This window comes from Ornithorhynchus anatinus, chromosome X5 (assembly GCF_004115215.2).
Source record: "Ornithorhynchus anatinus isolate Pmale09 chromosome X5, mOrnAna1.pri.v4, whole genome shotgun sequence".
In the NCBI taxonomy this organism is placed as follows: domain Eukaryota; kingdom Metazoa; phylum Chordata; class Mammalia; order Monotremata; family Ornithorhynchidae; genus Ornithorhynchus; species Ornithorhynchus anatinus.
In genome coordinates, this window is record NC_041753.1 from 58013813 (window position 1) to 58033575 (window position 19763).

A 19763-nucleotide genomic window follows, 5' to 3' on the forward strand; every position below is an offset into this window, starting at 1 on the left:
GAAAGTATAGATATGCATATGTGTAAACTCAGAGGCAACTCAGATATCACTAATTATTTCTGAGAGACAGGCATCACTTAGTTTTGGTTTAATATGTATAATTGCCTTTCCAGAACTTCCTTTCAGTGGATGAAGAGTTCGATTAGCATAAACACACTGTGAGAGGTAGGAAGAGAGAATAACCTCATTCTGGGAAAATGAGTTCTTCATGGAAGGGTGCATCTTCTTAGTTAATGCACTGAGGAGTTCCCTCTTACTAATGTTTGGAGGAGTTACATACTTATATCCTTTGCACAAAGTCAAAATCCTTGGGGGATTGAGTTGTGGGGTTCAGGGCCTCACAGTGCCAGTTTATATGCTAATTTCCTACACTACAGACATGCTACTGCTTTCAGAAGTGGGTAGGGAGGGGAAGGGCATAGCTCCACTAAAGTGAAAGGCTATTTCTGCTGGGACACCTGCATCAGATTTCACCCCAGCATCACTCCTATTTACATTTGTTTCCCAAGTACCAACGAGGGAGAGAAGTATTGCCTCAGGCCAAGCCTCCCACAACCTTCCTTCAAACTTTTCATGAGATAAAGGGGCAGCGATGAGGTTCAAATTTCCAGGGAAGCCTGTGATGATTCCACACATCCACACCTTTGGATTATCAGGTTTTCATGTATACTTTTATTGCCCTTCTGTGTCCCTATCCTCTATTACCCCCCAAAATTTCCAATTTTGACCACAGACTAACAAACCCACCTTGGCCACCACATTTATTCATTCATTCAATAGTATTTATTGAGCGCTTACTATGTGCAGAGCACTGTACTTGGGATATACAATTTGGCAGCAGATAGACACAATCCCTGCCCAATGACAGGTTTACAGCCTAATCGTATATTTAGACTGTATTAATATTAATATTAAATATCTAATATTTAGGAATAACAAGGAACAGCATGGGCCTGGGAGTCACAGGACTTGGGTTCTAATCTAGGCTCCACCATTTGCCTGCTGTGTGACTTTACACAAGTCACTTATCTTCTCTGTGCCTCAGTTCCCTCATCTGTGAAGTGAGGATTAAATTCCTGTTCTCCTCCCTCTTCTACTGTGAGCCTCATGTGGGACACGGATGGTAACCAAGCAGCTTACACCATATCTATATCAGTATACTAGAGTGGTTGGCACATAGTAAGTGCTTAACAAACCTAGTACTATTATTATTACTAGTACTATTATACTTAAGCACTTACTATGTGCCAAGTTCTGTGGTAGATGCAAATAATCAAGTCAGACACCATCCCTGTCCCTGCATTTGAGCTTTGTTTTGGAAATAACTATCCCAATTATTATTATTACCATAATTATTTAAATGAATTATTTTATTCACCCTTACCAATTATTAAAGAAAAAAACACTATCTTTCCCCATTTGTTTTCCAAATTTTAGGAAAAAAAGTAACCTGCTTGAAGCATTATGATGGGAGTCGGGGAGGAATTTGTTTCTAAATCTGAAGGAAAAAAAATGACCAAGGTCAGCAGAAAGTGAAATAATCTTATTACGAATTTACTCAGGTAGCATGATTTCCTCATTGACTGCCATGTACTTTGCTGGATAGGATCATGAATGATGCATAGTACTACATTAAGGTCATCTATGCAGAATTCAGCAACTTGGATGAAATAGTAAAAGACTTTTAGAGGAATGATGCAAATTATTCTTCCTTCACCTTCCTGAATTAGGTACTATTTTCTGAAACAAATGCATCACATTTTCTGGTACCTGCTTTCCCTAAATTATTTTAGGCACTCAACTGATCGTAAATGCCTCTTCCATATGAACTTCAGAAAACTGTTACTTTGGAAAGGGAACATATCTGCAAACCACACAGTTCAAGAAGCAGGCCCTTTCACATTAGGGGAAATTACAGATGTTTTTATGGTATTTGTTAAGCACTTACTAAAGGTCACGCACTATTCTAAGTGCTGGGGTAGATACCAGATATTCAGGTTGGACACAGTCCCTGTTCCACATAGGGCTCCCACTCTAAATTGGAGAAAGGAGGATTTAATCCCCATTTTACAGAGGAGGTAATTGAGGCACAGAGAAGTTAAGTGACTTGCCCAAGGTCATACAGCAGACATGTGGCACAGCTGAGATGAGAACCCAGGTTTGCTATGAGACATCCCCACTCTCTCTCCCAGTCACACTTTTTATTGAGCACCTGCTGTGTGCAAAGCACTGTGCTAAACACTTGAGAGTAAAACAGAAATGAAAAACTCTGTGCCCTAAAGTTGCCTATAGCCTAGTCTGAAAATATAGGTCTATTCTACAATTGAGCAGCCTTCTTAGGTTTAAACATCAAATCCAAGATGATCAAATATGCTTCCTTTCCAATCTGGAAATGTGTGGCTAAAATATATCCACCCCACCTCTATGTTCTAGCTGACAATGGCCAGAGGAAAAAAATTGGAGTAAAAAACTGTCTCCTTCTCCCTAATGTGTCTTATTTCATTTATGGACTTAAATTCAAGGAGGGGGAGAATTTATGAACATTTTATGCATTACAAACTGAGTTTGATGCTTTGTCACTTGGAAGTATGTGGCATAGGTTGTTGTAATATACTTGAAAAAAATTATAGTCCAGGTGGTTTTCTAGACCTCTCATGCAATCCATAAAACTGCATTTATACATCAAAATATGGGAGATTTTGGCTCAATCTCATGACCTGATGAAAGTGAAAGACAACTCAAAACAGTGAGATGTGATTTCCATCAATATCATGTAATAAGTATCATTGATACTTACACCAATCAAATAAATCACTGGTATTTACTGAGGACTCACTGTGTGTACAGCACTGTGGTAAACTCTTGGGAGAATATAATACAACGTAATTGGTAGACATGTTCCCTGCCCACAGGAGCTTACAGTCTAGGAGAGGACCTCACAGTCTAAAGAATTGTATTTACTGAGTGCTTAATATGTGCAGACCACCAAACTATGCATTTAAGGGAGTAAAATAATATTATTGGTAGACACATTTCCTGCCTACATTACGCTAACAATTACAATAATTACCATTGCTAGTCTGTGTTGTGTTTACAATGGGTAAAATTCTGTATTAAACACGGCAGATCCAGCTCCTGGTCCACAAGGGCCTCATAATCTAAACGTATAAAAGCAGAGGAGAGGGCAGACCCACAAAGCAATGAAACTATAATCCAGTCAAGCAAAACAGGTTAAAATTTAAAATGCCAATATTCAAAATTTCCAGCAATTCAATACATCAGTGTTAAACACTCCCTGAGAGGGAGAAGCCTTTGGGCACCTTGCATCTTCAGTCAAAATGGTCCTCGGTGAGTTGAACGCTTCCCCACATTGCAAATGTAGTAAAAGTAAATTCTGCCCACCACTCTCCCAAATGATCTTTAAGACAAACCCTCCTGAAGAGCTAGCTAGTGGAGTAATTTGTGGGGCAAAAACAGGCCCGAGGGTAATATCATCTGCACGTTCTTCAAGTGAACTGGTTTGATGGTCAAGACTGTAGGCTGTAAACTCCCATCGACTGTAAGCTCGTTGTAGGCAGGAAACGTGTCGACCAACTCGTGTTATAGTGTACCCTCCCAAGTGCTTAGTACGGTGCTCTTCACCCAGTAAGCGCTCAATAAAAATGATTGATTTTGGGTCAGTGTGGCCATTAACAGAGTGGCTACAACTGAACGATGTTAAAAAGAAGAAAAGGACTCAAATGCTCTAGGGGGATTCTACATTTTACATAGGTCTAAGGGTATGTACAGTGCTTATCTTGGTCTTATTTCCCCAGAAAGCTCTCAAAAGTCTGGGAAAACACTATTTTAAGGAAAATAATATATTTCTATTTTCTAGCAATTACACTAATTCAAATGACTTTTATTGGACTCTCTCCATTTGGCAGATTGACTATTTTGATTTGTAAAGAGGATCTGTTCAGGTTTTTAAAACAACAGACGTCCTCTAGGGTAGGATGTGTGTTTGGAGCATGCAGATTAACAAAGGACTTCATCACAATTATGATCGTTAATAATCAAGCCTCAGCAAACTGTAATTATTGCTCTTCCTGTAAATGTCAGAGCAGGGAGTACACAATCCCCCCATTGTTACAAAGTACTGTCAAAATATTTGCCAATATGTATCTGGGCAGGGGTATTTGGTCAAGAAGCAGCTGGAGATTGTCCTACCCAAGTTCACTGCATGAACAAAAACCACTACTCCCTCTGACTCCCAGATTGGCTAGTTACTAGTGGTGATGATAGTGGTTATGAGCATTTAATAATGTTGGTATTTGTTAAGCGCTTACTATGTGCAGAGCACTGCTCTAAGCGTTGGGGTAGATACAGGATAATCAGGTTGTCCCACGTGAGGCTCACAGTTAATCCCCATTTTACAGATGAGGTAACTGAGGCACAGAGAAGTTAAGTGACTTGCCCACAGTCACACAGCTGACAAGTGGCAGAGCAGGGATTCAAACCCATGACCTCTGACTCCCAAGCCCGGGCTCTTTCTTTAGAGAAGCAGCGTGGCTTAGTGGAAAGAGCCTGGGCTTGGGAGCCAGAGGTCATGGGTGCTAATCCTGGCTCCACCACTTGTCAGCTGTGTGACTTTGGGCAAGTCGCTTAACTTCTCTGTGCCTCAGTTACCTCATCTGTAAAATGGGTATTATGACTGTGAGCCCCATGTGGGGCAACCTGATTACCTTGTATCTACCCCAGCGCTTAGAACAGTGCTTGACACAATAGTAAGCACTTAACAAATACCATCATGATTATTACTATTATGAGGATGGTATCCCCTAGGCTTTGCCTGGCTCCAGGGCCTGGAACACAGATGTGGGAGCCAAGGGCCCTGGGTGCTAATCTCAGCTCAGTCCCTTGCCTGCTGTGTGACCTTGGGCAAGTTATTTAACCTCTCTGTGCCTCAGCTTCCTTATTTGTTAAGTAGGGATGAAATGCCTGTTCTCCCTCTCCCTTAGATTGTGAGCCTTGTGGGGGCAAGGACAGGGTCCAATCTGCTTAGGTTCTAGCTATTCCAAGGATCAGAACAGGGCTTGGTACATAGTAAGTGCTTCACAAACACCACAGTTATTATTATTCTATTAGGGTTTGGCCATTTGGAAGTTAATTTTGAGATAGTTCATTCTTTCAGTAGTATTTATTGAGTTCCTACCGAATTCAAATCATTACACTATATGCTTGGAAATATGCAATAGAAGTAGTACCTGCAATTAATTTTAATGTCTGGCTCCCCCTCTAGACCATAAGCTCCTTGTGGACAGGGAACATGTCTACCAATTCTATTATATTGTACTCAGTACAGTGTTCTGCACTGAATGAATACCACTGATTGACTGACTGCTGCACTCTCATCTTTCTTGTCATCAATCCTTTGTTCACGTCTCTTGGCCTACCTGGAATTCCCTCCCCCTTCACACACCTGACAGACCACTACTCTTTCCACCTTCAAATCAATCAGTCTTAATGGTTGAACACTTACTCTGTGCCGAGCACTGTACCAAGCGCTTGGGAAAATACAAAAGAATAGAATTGGTAGATGTGATCCCTGTTCACAAGGAGCTTACAGTCAGCACTACTAAAATCACAGCTCCTCCGGGAAGCCTTCCCAGACTAATATCTCATTTCCCCACTCTATTTCCCTTCCCATCACTTCACCCATGAACTTGAGTCCTTATTACCTAAGCACTTAATCTTCCCACCTCCAGCTCCCACAGCACTTATATACACATAATAATAATAATGTTGGTATTTGTTAAGCGCTTACTATGTGCTGAGCACTGTTCTAAGCACTGGGGTAGATACAGGGTCATCAGTTTGTCCCACGTGAGGCTCGCAGTCTTAATCCCCATTTTACAGATGAGGGAACTGAGGCCCAGAGAAGTGAAGTGACTTGCTCACAGTCACACAGCTGACAAGTGGCAGATCCGGGATTCGAACCCATGATCTCTGACTCCCAAGCCCGTGCTCTTTCCACTGAGCCACGCTGCACATCATTATACTTGGTTGCTTCTCCTGCCTGTAGTTTATTTGAATGTGTTCCCCCCGCCTCCACTCCTCTCCCCCTGCTAGATTCTAAGCTCCTTGAGAGTAGAAATCATATCAACCTACCCTATTGTACTCTCCAAAGTGCTAAGGACAGTGCTCTGCACAGAGTCAGCACTCAATATATATCATTCATTGATTGATAGAAGAAACAATCCCTGCCCTCAAGGAGCTTACCGTCTACTGAGTTCAGTGCCTGTTGGGTATCAATTAAACCTGAAAAAAATTAAATAATAATAATAATAGTGGTATTTGTTAAGTGCTTACCATGTGCCAAGCACTGTTCTAAGCAATGTCACTAAATTAAAGGTTGACTAAAAGCCATCTGAACATTAACCAAAAAGAATTCCAACACTGGCTATTAGAAACTCCTTCACAAGTCAACTAGGAATAACACTGAGGAGGATGAGAAGGACAGTCTCCCAAAAAGCCTGAGAAATGAACCTCGGTCTTGCAATTTCAGGAACAAGAACCTGCACCAAATCCTCAACTCATTTCTCTCACTCCACCCACATATTCAATCTGCCACCAAATCCTGTCAGTTCTATCCTCACAAAATTACTGGGTCCTCCAATTCCCCTCCATCTGGGTTACTACTACGCTGATCCAGGCACTTACATTGTCCTGCCCTGACGGCTGCATCAGCCTCTTACTGGCCTCCCTGCCTCCTGTCTCTCCCCACAATAGTCTGTGCTTCCCTCTGCTGTCTGGATCATTTTTCTAGAAAACCATTCAGTCTATGTCTCCCCATTCCTTGGGAACCTCTGGTCGTTGCCCATCAACTTCCAAAAACAGAAACTCCTTACTATAGGCTTTAAAGCACTCACTCAGTTGACCTCTCCTAACTAAGCTCACCGATCTCCTACTATAGCCCAGCCCACGGGCATCACTCCTCTGACATCAGCCTGCTCACAGTGCCTTGGTCTCATCTGTGTTCACCACTGATCCCTTGCCCAGATCTTCCCTCTGACCTGGGACTCCCTCCCCCTTCAGACCACCACTCTTCCCACCTTCAAAGGCTTATTTAATAAGAGTAATAACAATAATAATAACTGTGGAAATTGTTAAGCTCTTACTATGGGCAAAGCATTGTACTAAGCGCTGGGGTAGATACAAGATAACCAGGTCCCATATGGGGCTCACATTCTAAGTAGGGGGAAGCACAGCTATTGAATTCCCATTTTGCAGATGAGGGAACAGAAGCACAGAGAAGTTAAGTGACTTGCCCAAGGTCACAAAGCAGGTTAGTGGTGGAGCTGGTATTAGAACCAGGTCCTCTGACTCGAGGGCCCGTGCTCTTTCCACTAGGCCATGGTGCTTCTCTAAAAATCACATTTAAATAAATAAAAGTTAAATCTCCTCCAAGAGGCTTTCCCCAATGAAGCCCTGTTTTCCACAACTCCCTTTCCCTCCTGTATCACCTATGCACTTGGAAGCAGCGTGGCTCAGTGGAAAGAGCATGGGCTTGGGAGCCAGAGGTCATGGGTTCGAATCCCAGCTCTGCCACTTGTCAGCTGTGTGGCTGTGGGCAAGTCACAACTTCTCTGGGCCTCAGTTACCTCATCTGTAAAATGGGGATGAAGATTGTGAGCCTCATGTGGGACAACCTGATTACCATGTATACCCCAGCGCTTAGAACAGTGCTCTGCACATAGTAAGCGCTTAACAAATATAAAAATTAAAAAAAATAATAAAATCTGTACTTTTTAAGCACTCGATATTCATCCCACCCTCAGCCCCACAGTACTTACATTCATATCCGTAATTTATTTTAATGTCGGCCTCCGCCTCTAGACTATAAGCTCCTTGTGAGCAGGAAACGTGTCTACCAACTCTATTGTATTGTACTCTCCCAAGCATTATTACAGTGCTCTGAATGCAGTAAGTACTCAAATACAATTGATTGACTGATAGTAGACCAAGTGGCTTGTACAGCAGCACTCATGTGCTCTAATCCTGGCCAGTCCTTTACTGACCAGGGTACAGAGTGCAACAAGCAAGTAGACAAGCAGGGGTGCTGTGCAATACGCAGAAAGATTTTTAAGTGCAGGACCGATTCACCGTCAAAATGATCGCAGAAGAGTGCCGATGCTGCTCCATAGCGCCATTTTACATGATGGCTGGTTGCCATGGTAGCAGCTAAGAAAACTGCTTTTTTAAGGAAGTTTTCACACCAAGCACCACAAAGCAATTTGCCCTTTTGTGTTTTATGCCACATACAGCACAGTTCAGGGGGAACAGAATAATGAAAGAAAAGATAGCATTGAGGAAGATGATCAAGATTTAAGAAAGCATCAAAAAGTTTTTATTTAGCATTCAATTATAGCTACCTTGACAGGAACAGAGGAGATGTTTCATATATCATTATGCAAGTGTTCCAAAAAACAGTCCTCACTAAAGTAATGAGACATGACAGACAATGCAATTTTCAGAAGCCACTGAAAGCTTTGGGTGCCGATTTGAGGCATGTGCTTAAATTCCCCATGTGAATGCAGCTATCCAAAAGGCAAAATCTTCCCTAGAAATTCACTGCCTGGAATGTCTGAGTAATTGTTTGAAAGGGAAATCATTTTTACCAAAGTTAATAAATGTCAGACTGAAATTGCTAGTAAAAGCTATTGCTAAAAGCCAAATCAGAAAATGCAGAAAGTTAAGTGGTAATGTCTAAAATGCTATAAATACATTCCATGCTTTTATTCAGAAAACGGGTAACATTTTTAGTGCTGTAATCTTTATCTGTCAGTCTAGTATAATGACAAATCAAGTGTCATAACAGTCACTCTCAGCCAACTTTCCAAGCAAGTTGCAAATAAGAGAAGGAAACATGGAGGGAGAGAGAAAGCCTTAATTCCTCTTAGTTCTCCCATCTGACTGGGTTCCCTGTAACCTCTCTCCTTCCTCCAACCCCAGAGTCAGACTAGGAGAAGCAGCCTCTCTCTGCCTTCTGCCTGTACAATTAATCGATCAATAGCATTTATTAAGCACCCCCTTTGTGCAAAACACTGTCTTAAGTGCTTGGAAGAGTACAATAGTCAAAAGATCCTACCCTCGAGGAATTTGCAATGTATTTGGGTGACAGAGGAAAAATAATTTAATAGAATTTGCAATGTATTTGGGTGACAAAGGAAAAATAATTTAATATGTACAATACTATGTGTGGTTGCGAGTGCATAAGTACAGTTGGTGTTAATTGCAACTCAATGGTATTTGTTAAGCGCTTACTATGTGCCGAGCACTGTTCTAAGCGCTGGGGTAGACACAGGGGAATCAGGTTGTCCCACATGGGGCTCACAGTCTTAATCCCCATTTTACAGATGAGGGAACTGAGGCACCGAGAAGTTAAGTGACTTGCCCAAAGTCACACAGCTGGCAAGTGGCAGAGCCGGGGTTTGAACCCATGACCTCTGACTCCAAAGCCCGTGCTCTTTCCAGTGAGCCACGCAATGCTTCCCTGCATCCTTTCTCTCACCTCTCCAGTCTTTCCTTCACTTTTCTGACCAGATCATTTTTCTTTCCTCTCCTCAAAAAACTTCCAATGGTTGTGCACCCACCCCTGTAGCAAACTGAAACTCCTTGCCAACAGTTTTAAGGCCTTCAATCACCTCTCCCTTTCCTACTTTATCTCTCCGATCTACTACAATCCAATCCGCACACTTCACTCCTACAGCGCCAACCTACTATCTGTACCTTGATTTCACCTTTCTTGCCATTGGTCCCTTGCCCACGTCCTCTCTCTGACCTGGAACCCCCTACCCTTTCATATACGACAGACCACCACTCTTCCCACTTCAAAGCCTTATTAAAATCATATCTCAAAGAGGCTTTCCCCAACTAAGCCCTCATTTCCCCCACTCACTCTCCCTTCTGCATCGCCTACACTCTTGGCTCTGTACCCATTTGATATTCACCCCCAACTTCAGTCCCACAGCACTTATGTATACCATGCAATTTCTCCTATCAGTATTAATTTCAATGTCTTTCTCCCCCTCTTGACTGTATGCTCCTTGTGGGCAGAGAATGTGTCTACGAACTCTACTGTGCTCTCAAGTGTGTTTGGCATCCAGTAAAGGCTTAATAAATACCACTGATTGACCTCAGTGCAGAAAAATTGAAGTGATGTTTGAAAGGTAATGACAGAGAGAAGAAAAATGAACTGGGGAAGGATTTCTGGAGGAGGTGGGATTTTAGAAGGACTTTGAAGACGGGGAGAGTGGTGGTTTGGTAGATTTGATGGGGGAGGGAGTTCTAGGTAGGCCATAGGGTGTGACAAATGGGTTGGAAGCAGAAGAGATGAAAACAAAGCACAGTGAATAAACTAGCTTGGGAGGAATGGAGAGTGTGATCTGGGTTATAGTGAGAGAGGAGAGTGGATAAGTAGGAAAGGGAGAGCTGTTGATGGGCCTTAAAACCAATGATCAGGAGTTTCTGTTTGATGTGAATCAATCAATAGTATTTATTGAGCACTTCCTTTATGCAGACCACCATAGTAAGTACATGGTATTTATTGAGCTCTTACTGTGTGCATACCCTGTCACAATGAACTTACAGTCTAAAGGATTGATAGACACAATTTCTGCCCTCAAGGTGTTGACAATCTCATGGGGGGAGACAGACAATAAAATAAATTTCAGGTAGGTGAAATCAACAGAGATTAAGTGCTATATGGGAGGGGGAAAGAGAGGGGGTGAGTGACCCAGAAGTGCTGGAGGGGCAGTTGTTGGGGAAATAGGGTGGGGAGATGAAATATTAATCAGGGAATGCCTCTTACAGGGGTTGTGAATTTAGAAAGGCTTTGAAGGTGGGGGTAAGATGGCCCGTTGGATTTTATGGGGAAGGGAGTTCCAGGTAGGAGGGAGGGTGGAACAAGAGGTCAGAAGTGAGAGAGAAGAGACAACAGACAAGAGCAAGATACAGTGAGAAGGTTGTCTTCAAGGTAGCAAAGTGTTGAGCAGGGTTGTAGTGGGAGAGAAACAAGAACAAATAGTGGGGAGAGAGGAATGGGTAACCATTGAAGGTATCTGAAGAGTGGGGAGATGTGTGCAGAAATAATGTTTTAGAAAAATGATCTAGGCAGTAGCATGAAATATGGATTGGAGAGAGGAGAAACTGTTGGCAAGGAGAAGAGTGAGGAGGTTGATACAATAGTCTAGGTGGGATATGAATAACACTTGAAAAAACGTGAAGGTCTAAAAAGCAGTAATTTTGTTCATCCTTCTATATGGCTGTGGGAGCCAGTTCCCTGAGTTATGTTACCAGTTTTACCTACTATAAATTGATTGCCCAGATTAACCATGCTAATAATCCAGAACAGTAGCCTGAGGACACTATATGGAAATGGTTCTAAATAATGAGAAATGTAAAAATGAAAAGGATACCTTAAACGGTGCTTATTGTTTAAAACAAGTCCCCTTTTCAAGAAAACATCTCCATAAGTCTCAATACATACATACATCAGTCATGGAACATGATGTACCACTTTATTTTGTCTCTAAAGGCAGGCTCGTAATCTAACGATAATGATGCTTTATTTGTGCAGCCCTTTTTAACGAAGTTTGGGCATTTTATAAACATCAGCATGTTATTAGGTATTCATAAAGCATTTATATTTTCCAAGGGCCTCATAATCGTTTCATTAGTCATCTTTTAACACTGGGAGGAAGCTCGGGAAGGAAATTGAATTTCAGAGTGGATGAGTGATTTGTTCTTATGGATGCATTCATGGGTGAATGGTTCATTAGAGATTACTACAGGGAAAGTTAAGGATATAGAAGGCAAAATTTATATTAGATAATATATCCCTAAACATTAGGATGGATGCAAAGGAAGGCAACCATACAATTCTTCTAGCCATCTTGTTGCCACTGTTGGAAGTAGACTATTAATAATAATGATAATAATAACAATAATAATAATGGTATTTGTTAAACACTTACTATGTGCTGAGCACTGTTCTAAGCGCTGGGGTAGATATAAGGTAATCAGGTTGTCTCATGTGGGGCTCACAGGTTTAATCCCCATTTTACAGATGAGGTGACTGAGGCACAGAGAACTTAAGCAGCTTGCCCAAGGTCACACAGCAGACAAGTGGCAGAGCCGGGATTAGAGCCTATGTCCTCTGACTCCCAATCCTTCCTGGCTCTGCCACTTGTCAGCTGTGTGACTGTGGGCAAGTCACTTAACTTCTCTGTGCCTCAGTTACCTTATCTGTAAAATGGGGATTAAGACTGTGAGCCCCACGTGGGGCAACCTGATTCCCCTGTGTCTACCCCAGCACTTAGAACAGTGCTCTGCACATAGTAAGCACTTAAATATCGACATTATTATTATAGAGAAGCAGCGTGGCTCAGTGGAAAGACCCGGGCTTGGGAGTGAGAGGTCATGGGTTCGAATCCCGGCTCTGCAACTTGTCAGCTGTGTGACTGTGGGCAAGTCACTTAACTTTTCTGTGCCTCAGTTACCTCATCTGTAAAATAGGGATTAACTGTGAGCCTCACATGGGACAACCTGAGTACTCTGTATCTACCCCAGCGCTTAGAACAGTGCTCTGCACATAGTAAGCGCTTAACAAGTACCAACATTATTACTTTTTCCACTAAGCCGACTATTGAGCTGGGTCGATCAATGGACTGATCCATAAGTGAGATTTCTTGATTTATGGGAAGCAGCATGGCCCAGTGGAAGAAGCATGTCAGTGGAAGTCAGGAGGCATGAGTTCTAGTCAAGATCTACCCCTGGCCTGCTGAGTGACCTTGAGTAAGTTACTTAACCTCTCCAAGCCTCTGCTTCCTCCTCTATAAAATGGGGATAAGAATTCTGCTCTCCCTACCTCTTCAATTCTAAGCCATGTGTGGAGACAGGGACTGTGTCTAATCTGTCTTGAATCTACATCTGTGTTTAACACTATGCTTCACCAAGAACTAAAGTCTTAATGTTGTTATAATTTTTATTTTTTATTATTAATAATGAATCATATTTATTGAGTACTTACTGTGTGTAGAACATTATACTAAACACTTGGGAGAGTACAATATAACAAAGCTGGTGGAGCATGTTCCCTGCCCACAATGAGTTAAACATCTAGATCATTGTCAATCCATCAGTGGAATGTATGAGGCCTTACTGTGTGCAGAACACTGTACTAAAGTGCTTGGAAAGGTATAATATAATAGAATAGGTAAACATGATCCCTGCCCTCAAGGACTTTACAATCTAGTAGATAACTGGCATTTCTTATGTCACTGATTTTATGGAGCAAGGCTAGCACTTAATCCATAATCCATGACCGTGATTCAAAGTCACCAAGCTTCACTAACTGAACCTGGAGTACCGATATTTCACTCATAAAAAAAAAAAGAGTCAGGATGATTTTACTTGGATCTTATTTCAGTATTATCGTTATTATTATATTCGTTTAGCACTTATGTATAAAACATTGTTCCAAGCTTGGGATTGCTACAAAATAACCAGGTCAGACAAGTCCCTGTCCCTCATGGGGCTCACAATCTCATTGGAACATTATCCTAATAATAATAATAATAATGTTGGTATTTGTTAAGCTCTTACTATGTGCAGAGCACTGTTCTAAGTGTTGGAGGAGATACAGGGTCATCAGGTTGTCCCACGTGGGGCTCAGAGTCTTCATCCCCATTTTCCAGATGAGGTCACTGAGGCACAGAGAAGTGAAGTGACTTGCCCACAGTCACCCAGCTGCCAAGGGGCAGAGGCGGAATTCAAACCCATGCCCTCTGACTCCCCAGGCCGGGCTCTTTCCACTGAGCCACGCAAAGATCGACTCTCCTTCACCTCCATCCTCTTTTCAGACAGGCCTCAGGAGAGTGGAAATCATTAAAAGATATGGTTATGCAGCATCATGAAAAGGAACCTCAAGGATTATTCTGGAAAATGTAACCTCCAGGACTGCCCCAAATCTCAGACTGAAAAGTGCCTAACCCTCTTGACCTGAATGGAGAGAGATGACTGCATGGTAACCTATTTGAATATTTCACGACTCTCACTTGACTAAAACGGAAGTAAAAATGCATAGTTTGTTTCTGGATCTTGGATTCTCCGAAGGACTACAGTGGTTAAGGGGAAGAACTAAGAGCAGGAATCTGCCTTTGCATTTCTGATCCAAATATTTCCTCTCCAAATCTCCTCTGCCACATAGCCAAGTCCAGCAGTGTCTAACAGGTGGACTGCTGACAGCTCTTTTTGGTGTGCTTTTTGTCTTTCCCACCCCCCACAATCAGCTTTACTGTTCTCTAATGGAAGTTAAAATCCTTTCTTCTTTCTGTCCTTTCTGAACATTCTCTATCATCTTTATCCAGCAATATAATCTCCACTGCTTTAAGTTAAAATCCTTTCTTCTTTCTGTCCTTTCTGAACATTCTCTATCATCTTTATCTTTATCCAGCAATATAATCTCCACTGCTTTAACCTTCTTCAAAGGCCTGTCAATATTGATTTACGAAATTCTCACAGGACAGCTAGCACACTGCAAGGGGTGCTTGGCATACCCATTCAGGAAGAGATCGGCCCTGCCCTCAAGGAGTTTTTGCTTCATTCCTCTCTACCTTCCTTTAAAATTTTCCACATCTCTCAAGTTGGGGAATTCCAAACTAAAAATGATATCCTAATAGGGACCTGAACGATGCTCAGGTTGCTTAAGGATTTTCACTTGTATTCAGCACAGTCAAACTGTGATGTTTTAATAGTATCAATAGCTTGTGGGGAACCTCCAATTATTCACTGCAGATCATTCAAATTACAAATTATCTACTACGTCTTTCCTACTTCTTGTCTAAAACAGCTGCCATTTTCTGAGCAAATGGCTCTAGGGAGGTTTTCATTTTCCCTCTGCTTCTGGCATTCTTGCACACTTTTATGTGAGTGCTAGTGCTCGTATGGAAACACACACACACTCAACTCAGTAGCCACTCAGAAGACAAAGCTCCACTAGGGGCTGCATCTTAATAATCTGCCACTGAAATTGAATTACTGGCAAATGCCATATAGATTTCCTGAGAAGTGGAACCAAAACACAACGAAGCACTTAGGCAGGGGAATGTTCCAGTTTTGTGGCTTCATAATCAGTACCACTTTTTGTAGGATTTTTGTAGGATTTTTAGGCTTTGAGAGACAAAGCCCAGAGGGAGGAAATTATTAGTTTGAATTAACCGTTTTTTCCAGCAAAGGGATCGTCTCCTTTAAAGCAGATAATTGAGTGTGTACCCATCAATCGATTGTATGTATAGAGTGCTTTCTGTGTGCAGAGAACTGAACTGAGTGCTTAGGAGAGTACAATGCAGAGTTGTTATAAATGTTTCCTTCCCACACCATTTTATAGTCTAGAAGGGACCCTAAGGATAACGGTGGGTTTTGATCCTTCTGAAGACAGCATCTCTTTCACTCTTCACCTCTCTCTTTCTTTCTCCATCACAGCCTCAAGTAGCACTGTAACAAATAGTGGGTAACAACACAGAGGGCTCTAGATATGAATGAGCGATTGCCAAATACCATCTACTCATTTGTTTTAGGAAAAAAGAACTAATTCTAAAGCAATCTCTTTCACTCCTCCCAGTGATCCTAAGCAGTAAACAAGGTCAGCAGTGCCAGATCAGATCAACAGCAGCTATCATGAACATAATGAGCTTAACTTATCAAAACAGACAGCTGACACCGGTCCCTTACTCTGGGAAGATGGACTATATGATCATCAATCACTTAGTGAGTTCCTTTTCCACATCCAGGTCTTCATTCTGACCGAAAGGGGCCAAGGAAATAGAAAGGAATAGGAAATGTCACTATAATCACGGCAGGATGAATCTGATCGGGAACTGATGAAGGGCAGATTTATCTTAGTGTTGTTAACTGGCCCAGTTCTCTTGCCCTCCATAAAACTGTGTGGCTCGCCTGGACATGGAGCACTCTGACATTGCTGGCCTTTTTTTTTTTCCCTTTCATTTCCTTGAAGTCTGCCAGGCTAGGCATCCAGAGGAAATATATGGCTTATGCACAGGGGATGAGAATCAGGCTGACTGTTTTGAATACTGCTTAAGGGCACTTCTTGGGAAAGGTTAGAAAATGGGATGTTATGAGTTGGAAAAGCTGCTTTCGGGTTTTTGCAAAAATAATCTTCAGGAGAAGGAAGCCTCTGCTGCCAGACTTGGAAATTTGGAGCTTTGCTTAAAAAAAAAAAGCTGCCCATTTTAAATCCTTGATTCCTTTTAAAACTAAGAGTTTCTTCTAGTTACCTATTCTCGTCCAAGTTAACTCTGTCCAAATAAAAGCCATTTTACAGGATTAATTCTAGAAGGCTGTGGCCCCAAGTGGGACAGGTAATGGTAGAGAGGGCCCATTTTCTCTTTCTGAATGCAAGGCAGGGGCCTCTGCTGAAGCTATTTATCATTATCATTATTATTATGGCATTAGTTAAGTGCTTACTATGTGCCAAGCACTGTTCTAAGTGCTGGGGTAGATACAAGGAAATCAGGTTGCCCCATGTGGGGCTCACAGTCTCAATTCCCATTTTACAGATGAGGTAACCGAGGCACAGAGGAGTTAAGTGACTTTCCCAAAGTTACACAGCAGACAAGTGGTGGAGCCGGCATTAGAATCCACAATCCCTGACTGTATGTTCAGGCCAATCCTGATGGATACCAAAATAAGAAAAAAATTTGAAATCTTTAAAGTGCAAATGCAAAAATGCAATTGGTGATCATAACATCACAAGTAGACACGGGCATTTTAAGCCAAGAAGAGAGATTTCAAATACTAGATCGGGTTTCAAAAATGTAAAGTTGCTCTGATGGACCATGTTGAAAATAGGAAATAGGAAATGCCACCAAATGAAGTCCTTCTGCCTTCCAATATCACCCCAAAATATTACTAAAAAGTCTATTTGATATAAACCCTATTCTCTGACCTCAAGGCATTTTGCCAACATTATCTGGTGGCAAATATTTCATTTCACAGGATGATTTTCAGCTATTATGCTGCCAAAAGATCTTCTAATACACCCAGCATGATGCCATATTTTATTTCCTTTTACAATTTCAGTATCCAACCTAGGGAAACCAATAATGCCAATCTTAATCAGGAAGCAGTAGATGATTTCTAGGTACTTGGAGCAGAATTTTAAATCAATTCAACAGTCATAACATAGCAGCAGTGATTGGGGGCAAGAAGCAGAGAGGAGGGAAATTATTGGAGTTCTGAGAAACTCTTTAAACACAAACCTGAAGGGACTGCATAGAATTAGTGAAAACGATTTTTTTGTCCTAATTTAGGAAATTGTATTCATGAAAATCTGAAAGAATCCTTTGCAGACAACAATTTGGACCAATTAATACAGCTGAATCACATTCCAGGGAGCACAAATGTGATTATACCACATCATACCACAGTCGGCTGGTATAAATAAATAAAGCCTGCCCTCCTGTGCCCAGAGGCTTGCTTGAGCACTCAGCCCATGCTAGATTGGAGTGAGCACTAGGAAGTGGCTAACCCAATTTCCTGAGATGTGGAGGATTAGGGATTACCTGAGACTAGAACATTCAAGATTGTTCCAGACTGGGATGTTCCCTCAGTTAGGATAGTGCACCTTTAAGAGAAGGAAAGTTCTAGAGAGTCAGGAATTACATTGCCAAGAACCAAAAACCTGAAAGGGACATAGCGGAGTTATTTTGTTGCTGAAGAAAGGATGTGCTGTCGGAATTGATTTTCAATGAAGACAGCAAGAGCTCTCCTTCCCTCCTCCCATCTCCTCTCCCCTGGGGTAACAAGGTCAGGAATTCCACTTTGGATGTGGAGATTATGACTGGCTGTCCATACCACCACATAATAATCATAATACTAATGATAATAATTATTATGGTTCTTGTTAAGTGCTGGGTGCCAAGCACTGTTTCAAGAGCTAGGGTGATACAAGATAATCAGGTTGAACACAGTTCTTGTCCTATGTGGGGCTCACAGTCTTAATCCCCATTTTCAGATGAGGGACCTGAGGCTCAGGGAAATTAAGTGACTTGCCCAAGGTTGACTTGCCCAAGGTCACACAGCAGACATGTAACAGAGCCAGGATTAGAACCCAGGTCCTTCTGACTCCCAAGCCCGTGCTCTAGACACCTATTGGTGGGACCCATTAGCATTCCACTTTCCACCATATGGCAGGAGAAGGTGAGAGATAGCGTATAGCAGTTTGACAGCAGGGAGGTGGAGGAGAGACCATCCTGCCTCCAGCCCTCTCCTAAAGCAGCCCTCTGGCCTGCTACTGCCCCAACCACAACTGAACGGGCCTTCACTGGGCCATTTCTCAAAGCTTCTGAGCTGCCAGTGCCCATATTTTCAGACAAATGGTAACCACAAGATACCGCTAGTGGCTGTTAAGGCAACGGACACTGCAGCTGTGGCCGTTGCCTGGACTAAGACAGCCCAAGTGCTGGCAGAGGGCTGCTGTGGCAGAAAGTGGATGGGTGGATTTTGTTCCTCACCTTCCCAGTCCACCCTCTTTGCTCCTCTCTCCTACATTCTCCACTTTGTTCCTTCTCTCTTCTATCAATCAATATTTTTGGAGCACTTACTGAGTGCAGAGCACTCAGCTTGGAAAAGTATAATACAATATAATAGATCCATTCCCTGTTCATAATGAACTGACAGTCTAGAGGAAGAGACAGACATTAATTTAAAGAAATATATTATGGATATGTACACACATGCTGTGGGGCCAGGAGAGGGGATGAATTAAGGGAGCAAGTCAGAGCGTCACAGAAGGGAAGTGGAAGAAAAGGAAAAGAGGGTTTAATCAAGGAAGGCCTCTTGGAGAAGATGTGCCTTCAATAAGGCTTTGAATGGCAGGGGAGAAACTGTGTCGGATACCTCCTCTGTCCTTCTCTCTGTGTCTCTCTCACTCCCAACTTCTGTGTCCAGCCTCCATCTTGACTTGAGTCCCCCAAATACTTGTCACCTTATTCCAGGGTCCATTCCAGATTCCCACTTGGACCACTCTCTCACCCAGATGTTCTTTGGTCTCCCACTCCAGGAGTCTGTCACTTGAGAGAGCTCCTTGGGCTACTTCTGGGTCCAGCCAACCCTGGAAGTCACTATGTGCTTTTCAATGACCCTGTTCACTGACAGCTACAAGCTAAAAACATTTTAGATTCCCACATGGATTTGGTGGATATGTGGGCATTATTCCATTCAAAAGAATCACATTAGGTTCTTTCCACGCACACAGTATCTAAATCTCAAAAGCAGGATAAATAATGATAATAACTGTGCTGTTTGCTAAGCACTTGCCATGTGCCAAGCACTGTCCTAAGCTTTAGGGTCGATACAAGATAATCAGGTCATATCCAGTCCCTGCCCCACATGGGACTCACAGTCTAAGAGGAAAGGGAGACAGTTACTGAATCCCCATTCTACAGATGAGGAAACTGAAGCCCAGAGAAGTGAAGCAATGTGTCTAAGCTCACACAGCAGGCAGACAGCAGGAGCCAGGATTAGAAACCAAGTCCCCTGAGTCCCAGGCCCATGTTCTTTCCAATAGGCCACACTCCTTCTCGTGCATAGTTAGAAAGATAATTAGATGTGTAATTGCCCTCTTAAGTTGCTACTCTGAATGACATTAATTTGATATTTAAACAGCAGATCAAAACTTCCCAAGACAGATACATGACAAG